This window comes from Cheilinus undulatus, linkage group 1 (genome assembly GCF_018320785.1).
Source record: "Cheilinus undulatus linkage group 1, ASM1832078v1, whole genome shotgun sequence".
NCBI lineage: Eukaryota > Metazoa > Chordata > Actinopteri > Labriformes > Labridae > Cheilinus > Cheilinus undulatus.
In genome coordinates this window covers 20,045,804-20,053,792 of record NC_054865.1, presented here as the reverse complement: position 1 = coordinate 20,053,792, position 7,989 = coordinate 20,045,804, and the positions used below count along the sequence as shown (strand labels likewise).

General features: G+C 49.4%; 1 pseudogene; it reads left to right on the top strand.

The window, feature by feature from the left end:
- Positions 1-375: 375 nt before the first annotated feature.
- LOC121511924 lies at positions 376-4,772 on the top strand (annotated as a pseudogene).
- The last annotated feature ends 3,217 nt before the right edge of the window (positions 4,773-7,989 follow it).

Below are 7,989 nucleotides of genomic sequence, written 5' to 3'. Positions count from 1 at the left end.
TCAGGATCTGGGGTCTGGATAGCCTCTGGCAGGTAGTAAGGATCTGGGGTCTGGATGGCTGCCAGCAGAGAATCAGGATCTGCGGTCCGGACGGCCTCCAGGAAAGAGTCAGGATCTGGGGTCTGGACGGTCTCCAGGGAAGAGCACGGTCTGTTACTAGGAAGTAACTAGGAAGACCGATCTCCCAAACAAACAGTTTTTACCTGATTTTAAGAAACTTTTGGGATCTAGTGAAGACTGCGGCAGCTTTTAACTTTGTTTTTATCCGGATTCGTGCTTTTAACCACTGGATGCCTGGATTTTATCGTCAAAACCACAAAGGACAATACGCCGTTAAACTGAAAACAAACCTAGCCGACAGGCTACAGGTGAGCCATGCCTTCACTTACCTCCACATCCATATGTGACAGTTGTGCCGGTCTGAGCCAGAAGGTGGCCGAGCTCGAACAGCAGATATCCACTTTAATAAAAATCCATGAAGAAAGAGACCCGGACGTAATCTTAGGCAAGACCCGAGCCGATGCCACCAGCGCCCAGCTAGCAGACACAGCCCAGTACTCCTCTGCCTCTGAGTCCCGGCCCTCCTCTTCCCGCCCTGGTAAAGATCCAGATGAACACCGCTGGATTCAACAAGGGGCCAGACCTAAAGGCCTGATCAGCTCCACTCCAGTGTCGGACCCATGGATTGTTGTCGGGGCACGCAATGGCTGCAGGACGCGGGGCAGCCGGCTGTCCTGCTCCCCTCCCACCGGAGACCTTGCTCTGGGGAATAAATTTAATGTCCTGGACCACGAGGAGTTTCCTTCACTGACAGCAGGTCGAACCGTGTTGCCCCCTCAAGTCCGCCCTCAGTCCCGTGGCTCCGCTGTCAAAACTCGCACCGGGCAGCTGCATTTCACCCCGGCTCCTACATCTAGCAGGCGCGGGGTGCCAGGTATGGACTGCAGGTCACCACCACCTCTGGGGCTACTGCATGAGAGCGAGTTTCCGTCGCTACGCCAACCACCACCAACTGCAGCGCCATCCAGGGACTCCGCTGCTCCCCCGCACATGCCTGGTCAGGCAACTGGGTGTGCGCCGGGGGGCTCCTCCGCTCCTTCCATCCCCATGCCACGCTCGCCCGCGCGCTGTGGGTTGGGAGGCTCCGCTGCTGCGCCCTCCTTGCGCATGCCGAGCGGGAGCGCTCGGTGTGAGCACGGAGGTGCCTCGGCTCCTGCGGACGGTCCCATGGCGCTGCGGAGTCCTGCTCGCTCGGCGGAAACCCGTAACTCAGCACCCAGGCCTGCCCCATCTGTACTGGTCCTCGGCACTTCAATGGTTCGGCACGTGAGAGTGAACAAGGGCCACACCTGCTGTCACCCAGGTGCACTTGTCAAAAACATCACAGACTCCGCCCCAAACATCCTCCGTCACCACCCCTCCGTATCAACAGTAGTAGTTCACGCTGGCATCAATGATCTAAGATTACAACAGTCAGAGACACTTAAGGACGACTTCATAACCCTCATCACCACAATCCACAGTTTAAACAAACAGATAATAGTTTCAGGACCACTTCCACCACCTCGTTTCAGGGATATCAAATTCAGCCGCTTGAGACTCTTACACACATTCCTCAAATCATACTGCACTGCAAACCAAATCCCATATGTTGACAACTTCCTTACATTTTTCAAGAGACCTGGACTATTCAAAAAGGACCGTTTACATCACAATTTCTCTGGATCCCGCCTTCTTTCACACAACATAGAACTCACACTGGTATCTGCATGACAGTATAGCCAATACACCTCCCCCTCATCATCCACTGATGTTCCAATAGATTCAAATAACTCCTGTTCATTCCACATTTCTGTAATCATCAGCAGAGAGCAGCCTATGTGTAAATCTTCCCACAAATCTTCCATCAACTTCAATAATCTCAGATCTGTCCCTAAAACTCATTTACCACAAAATCCTACAGTTAATCAGCCCCCACTTATCATAAACATGGCCCTCTTAAACGTCCGCCCTCTGCTGAACAAGACTTTTATTATAAATGACCTGATTTTAGAGCACAAACTTGACTGCTTATCTTTAACTGAAACATGGCTGGGTGCAGATGCCCCAGTTGTTCTCACTGAGGCCTCCCCACCTGATTTTAACTTTGCATTTTCAACTAGGAGTGGTAAAAGGGGAGGTGGCACTGCTTCTATTAGTACAAACACTTTGCCAACCAAACCTATTTTAGTTGAACATTACACAAGTTTTGAATACCACTCTATTGTTTTTAACAACCCTACAATTTTATGCATGACAGTGTACAGACCACCAAAAAGGTGCAGTCTTTTTATCCCACAGTTTTCAGAGTTTTTATCAATTTTACACAATTCTTACAATATGATTATTTTAATCGGTGATTTTAACCTGAACATAGATAACATTTTAGACCCTGTTGCAAGTGAATTTTTAAATATTCTTAACTATATGGATTTTACTCAGCACGTCATGCAGCCAACTCACAACAGGGGACACACTCTGGACCTGGTCATCACCTATGGCCTGTCCACCAGTGTGTCCTCTGTTGTTGCTGTCTCTGACCACTACTGTGTGTTTTTTAATATCACCGTTTTTATCCAGCGGGAGACCTCTGTGAGAACTGTGAGGAAGCGTCATCTGACCCCTGAAGTGGCTGCAAATTTTATTCAAGTTTTAGAAAAATATCCTCCAGTTGTTTTACCTGCCCCCTGTGATTTTATCGTTGATAATTTTACCAGTAGACTTCAATACGCACTTAATTCAGTTGCTCCACTTAAATTGAAAAAGGCTCGCCCTAAGCCTATAGCCCCATGGAGAAATGAAGTCAAAAAACTGAAAAGAAACTGCAGAGCGGCAGAAAGAAAATGGAGGAAAAGTAAAATAACAGTAAATTTTCAAATATACAATGAACATCTAAAAGCCTACAATTATGCAGTCAGAAATGCCAGAAATTCATACTTTGCTAAAATAATCACAAACCATAAAAATAACCCAAAAGTTCTCTTCTCCACCATTGACCATCTTTTTAACCCTGATTTTATTCAACTTCAAATAACCCCCACAAACACTCTCTGTGAGGAGTTTGCAGCCCACTTCGGGGGAAAGATTGACACTATCAGATGTGATATTTTATCCAGCCGAACCTCTGCTTTTAACACGTCTGAGTTTTTATCTTTACCAGAGGAAACACTGGACAGTTTTGTCTTGGTTAATGCTGAGATGCTTGATGAAGTTTTCTCCTCAGTGAAGCCCACCACATGTCTTTTAGATCCAATTCCAACCTCATTTTTTAAGTCATTTTATGGATCTTTTAGAGATGAGCTTTTAAACATGATGAACTGTTCACTTCAGACGGGGGTCTTTCCCGCTGCCTTTAAAGCGGCAGTGGTGAGGCCCCTGTTGAAGAAGAGCAATTTAGATTTTAATGACTTTAACAATTACAGACCAGTGTCTAACTTACCATTTTTAAGTAAAATTTTAGAGAAACTTGTTTTTATTCAGCTGAATTATTTTTTAGACACACATGGTATTCATGAAGAATGTCAGTCTGGTTTTAGGGTAAACCACAGTACAGAGACGGCCTTGACAAAGATTTTAAATGATTTTAGATTAAATTATGATTCACAAAAGGTGACGGTGTTGGTTCTGCTGGATCTAAGTGCTGCCTTCGATACAGTAGACCACACTATTCTTTTAAATAGACTCAAACATCTGGTCGGCCTCTCTGGTACTGTACTCAAATGGTTTACTTCCTACCTCACAGACAGAACATTCATGGTAAGTGTAGACACATGCTCCTCCAAAGTCCATAAAATCACATGTGGTGTGCCCCAGGGTTCGATTTTAGGTCCTGTGCTTTTTAACCTGTACATGCTCCTCTTGGCGGTGTCATCAGGAGACATGGAATCAACTTCCACAGTTATGCTGATGATACACAGCTTTACATCTCCATGTCTCCTGATGACACCAGGCCAATGGATGCTCTTTTTAACTGCATTTTAGATATCAAATCCTGGATGGCAGAAAACTTTCTCCAGCTTAACCAGGACAAAACTGAGGTTTTAGTCATTGGTCCTGAGGCCTTGAGAGAGAAAATTTTACCCAAACTACAAGCACTGTCTTTTAATCCATCATCACAAGTGAAAAACCTGGGTGTAATTTTTGACTCTGAGCTGACTTTTATTCCACACATTAAGAATGTAACAAAAATAGGTTTTTATCATCTAAAGAACATCGCCAGAGTCCGCCCCATTCTCTCTCAAGCCAACACGGAGACGCTGATGCATGCTTTTATCACCAGTCGTATAGACTACTGTAATGCCCTGCTCTCTGGTCTTCCCAAAAAGAATATTTCAGGTCTACAGTTACTCCAAAATTCAGCAGCACGTGTCCTGACTAGGACCAGAGGGCGGGCCCACATTACACCGGTTTTAGAATCACTGCATTGGCTCCCTGTGTGTTTTAGGATCAATTTTAAAGTTCTTTTACTGGTTTTTAAATGTCTTAATGGTCTTGGGCCTTCTTATCTTTCAGAACTGCTTTTACCTTATGAACCCTCGCGGACCCTGCGCTCCTCTGGCAGCGGGCTCTTAGTCATTCCCAAAGTCAGGACACACACTCATGGCGAGGCGTCTTTCCAGCACTATGGCCCTCGTCTATGGAACAGCCTGCCAGAGGAGCTCAGGGCCGCAGAGAACGTTCATGTTTTTAAGAGCAGGCTCAAGACACACCTTTTTAGCTTAGCTTTTGATTAATATTTATCTATTTTATTTATGATATTTATTTATTTTAGGCCTTCAATCTGTATTTATTTATGAATTTTATTCTTTTCCTACCTTAATTTTTTAGTTATGCTATTTTATATTTTAGTTCTTAGGTTTTATTTGTACTGAGGTTTTACTTATTTTTATCCTTTTATCATTTTTAGGATCTCCAGTGTTTCCTCTGGGGGAGCCCTCTGCACCGGGAGCGGTGGTCGGCTATGGCTGCAGGGGTCTGTCTCGTGGGTTCCTGGTGGAGGTTTGGTGTCTCTGCCTCATCCCTCCTCTGGGTCCTGCGTCGGTGTCCTGTAGCTGTGGGTGACTCGCTGCTCCTGGTGCAGACGGCCCCTCTGATGGCGCTTTCTCAACTGGTTCATCTGTACTCAGCCTCTTGTACTCAGCCTAATGTCCACTATTTTTGTGTGTGTTTGTGAAACAGTGTGTGTGAGTGGGTGTGAGTGGGTGCACATGTAACTGTTGTCTGTAGGGTGGTTGCGGGTGTGTGGGTGTGAGGGAATGACTCTAATTGTCTATATTACGCAAAAGGTGGGGGTGGGTGGGTTTGAGGGAATGTTTTTAATTTGTCCATGTACAGCACTTTGAGTTACATGTCATGTATGAAAAGCGCTTTATAAATAAAGTTTGATTGATTGATTGATTGAGTCAGGATCTGAGGTCTGGATGGCTGCCAGCAGAGAATCAGGATCTGCCGTCCAGACGGCCTCCAGGAAAGAGTCAGGATCTGGGGTCTGGACGGCCTCCGGCAGGGAGTCAGGATCTGCGGTCTGGACGGCCTCCAGGGAAGAGTCAGGATCTGGGGTCTGGACGGCCTCCAGCAACGAGTCAGGATCTGGGGTCTGGACGGCCTCCAGCAACGAGTCAGGATCTGGGGTCTGGACGGCCTCCAGCAACGAGTCAGGATCTGGGGTCTGGACGGCCTCCAGCAACGAGTCAGGATCTGGGGTCTGGACGGCCTCCAGCGAAGAGTCAGGATCTGGGGTCTGGACGGCCTCCAGCGAAGAATCAGGATCTGGGGTCTGGACGGCCTCCAGCGAAGAATCAGGATCTGGGATCTGGACGGCCTCCAGCGAAGAATCAGGATCTGAGGTCTGGACGGCCTCCAGCGAAGAATCAGGATCTGGAGTCTGGACGGCCTCCAGCGAGGAATCAGGATCTGGGGTCTGGACGGCCTCCAGGGAAGAGTCAGGATCTGGGGTCTGGACGGCCTCCAGCGAAGAATCAGGATCTGAGGTCTGGACGGCCTCCAGCGAAGAATCAGGATCTGGGGTCTGGACGGCCTCCAGCAACGAGTCAGGATCTGGGGTCTGGACGGCCTCCAGCAACGAGTCAGGATCTGGGGTCTGGACGGCCTCCAGGGAAGAGTCAGGATCTGGGGTCTGGACGGCCTCCAGCGAAGAATCAGGATCTGGGGTCTGGACGGCCTCCAGCGAAGAATCACGATCTGGGATCTGGACGGCCTCCAGCGAAGAATCAGGATCTGAGGTCTGGACGGCCTCCAGCGAAGATTCAGGATCTGGGGTCTGGACGGCCTCCAGCGAGGAATCAGGATCTGGGGTCTGGACGGCCTCCAGGGAAGAGTCAGGATCTGGGGTCTGGACGGCCTCCAGCGAAGAATCAGGATCTGAGGTCTGGACGGCCTCCAGCGAAGAATCAGGATCTGGGGTCTGGACGGCCTCCAGCGAAGAATCAGGATCTGAGGTCTGGACGGCCTCCAGCAAAGAATCAGGATCTGGGGTCTGGACGGCCTCCAGCGAGGAATCAGGATCTGGGGTCTGGACGGCCTCCAGGGAAGAGTCAGGATCTGGGGTCTGGACGGCCTCCAGGGAAGAGTCAGGATCCGGGGTCTGGACGGCCTCCAGCGAAGGGTCAGGATCCGGGGTCTGGACGGCCTCCAGCGAAGAGTCAGGATCTGGGGTCTGGACGGCCTCCAGCGAAGAATCAGGATCTGGGGTCTGGACGGCCTCCAGCGAAGAATCAGGATCTGCGGTCTGGACGGCCTCCAGCAAAGAATCAGGATCTGGGGTCCTGATGGCCTCTGGCGATGGGGAACCAAGAGCTGGGGTCCGGGTAGCCTCAGGTGATGCAGAGCCAGGAGGTGGAGGCAGAATAGCCTCCAGTGGGGTCTCTTGTAAACCAGGCAGACGGCGCTCTGCCGGGACTGGTGGCAGACGGCGCTCTGCCGGGACTGGTGGCAGACGGCGCTCTGCCGGGACTGGTGGCAGACGGCGCTCTGCCGGGACTGGTGGCAGACGGCGCTCTGCGGCTCTGGAGACACGTGGCTGAGGCTCTGCGGCTCTGGAGACACGTGGCTGAGGCTCTGCGGCTCTGGAGACACGTGGCTGAGGCTCTGCGGCTCTGGAGACACGTGGCTGAGGCTCTGGGGCACTGGAAGCTGGACTCTCTGGGGCACTGGAAGCTGGACTCTCTGGGGCACTGGAAGCTGGACTCTCTGGGGCACTGGAAGCTGGACTCTCTGGGGCACTGGAAGCTGGACTCTCTGGGGCACTGGAAGCTGGCTGAGGCTCCAACTGAGAGGCAGACTGCTGAAGCTTGAGCTGGGATTCTCTTACACGGTTGACAAAAAATTGAAACAAAGTCACTTGTTCTGGTTCATGGCGGTTAGGCATCTTTCTGCGACCTCCACGGCGTCCACGAAAAATAGCCAGCCTTGATCCAGCCCAAGGAGAACAGTCCTTATCAAAAATATCCGCTGGGTCCATTGTAGGTCGGTTTATTCTGTCACGAGGTTACGGGGAAAAACTCAAAATGGGAGGACCCAAATGCAGATAACACAAAAGATTGATTTAATGAACAAACAAAAGAACTACTTACAACTTAAACACCAGAATCAAAATCAAAGAAACAAAACAAAATCCAAAGGAGCACGAGGAAGCACGAGGAGCTGACACGAGGAAGACATTTGCAATAAACCGACCCAGACACAGGGAGACACAGAGCTTAAATACGCAGGGAGTGATTAACAATGGCAGACAGGTGTGGACAATCAGACACAGGTGAAACTGGTGAAGGATAATCAAAGTGGAGGGAAACTCAGGCAGGAAGCAAAACTGGAATAACACACAAGGGAAGGCAACTACAAAATAAAACAGGAAACATGGGACCTAACACAAGAAGCACACAAGGACTGAAAACTGAACACAAGAAGCAAAACTACAGAAACACTGAAAAC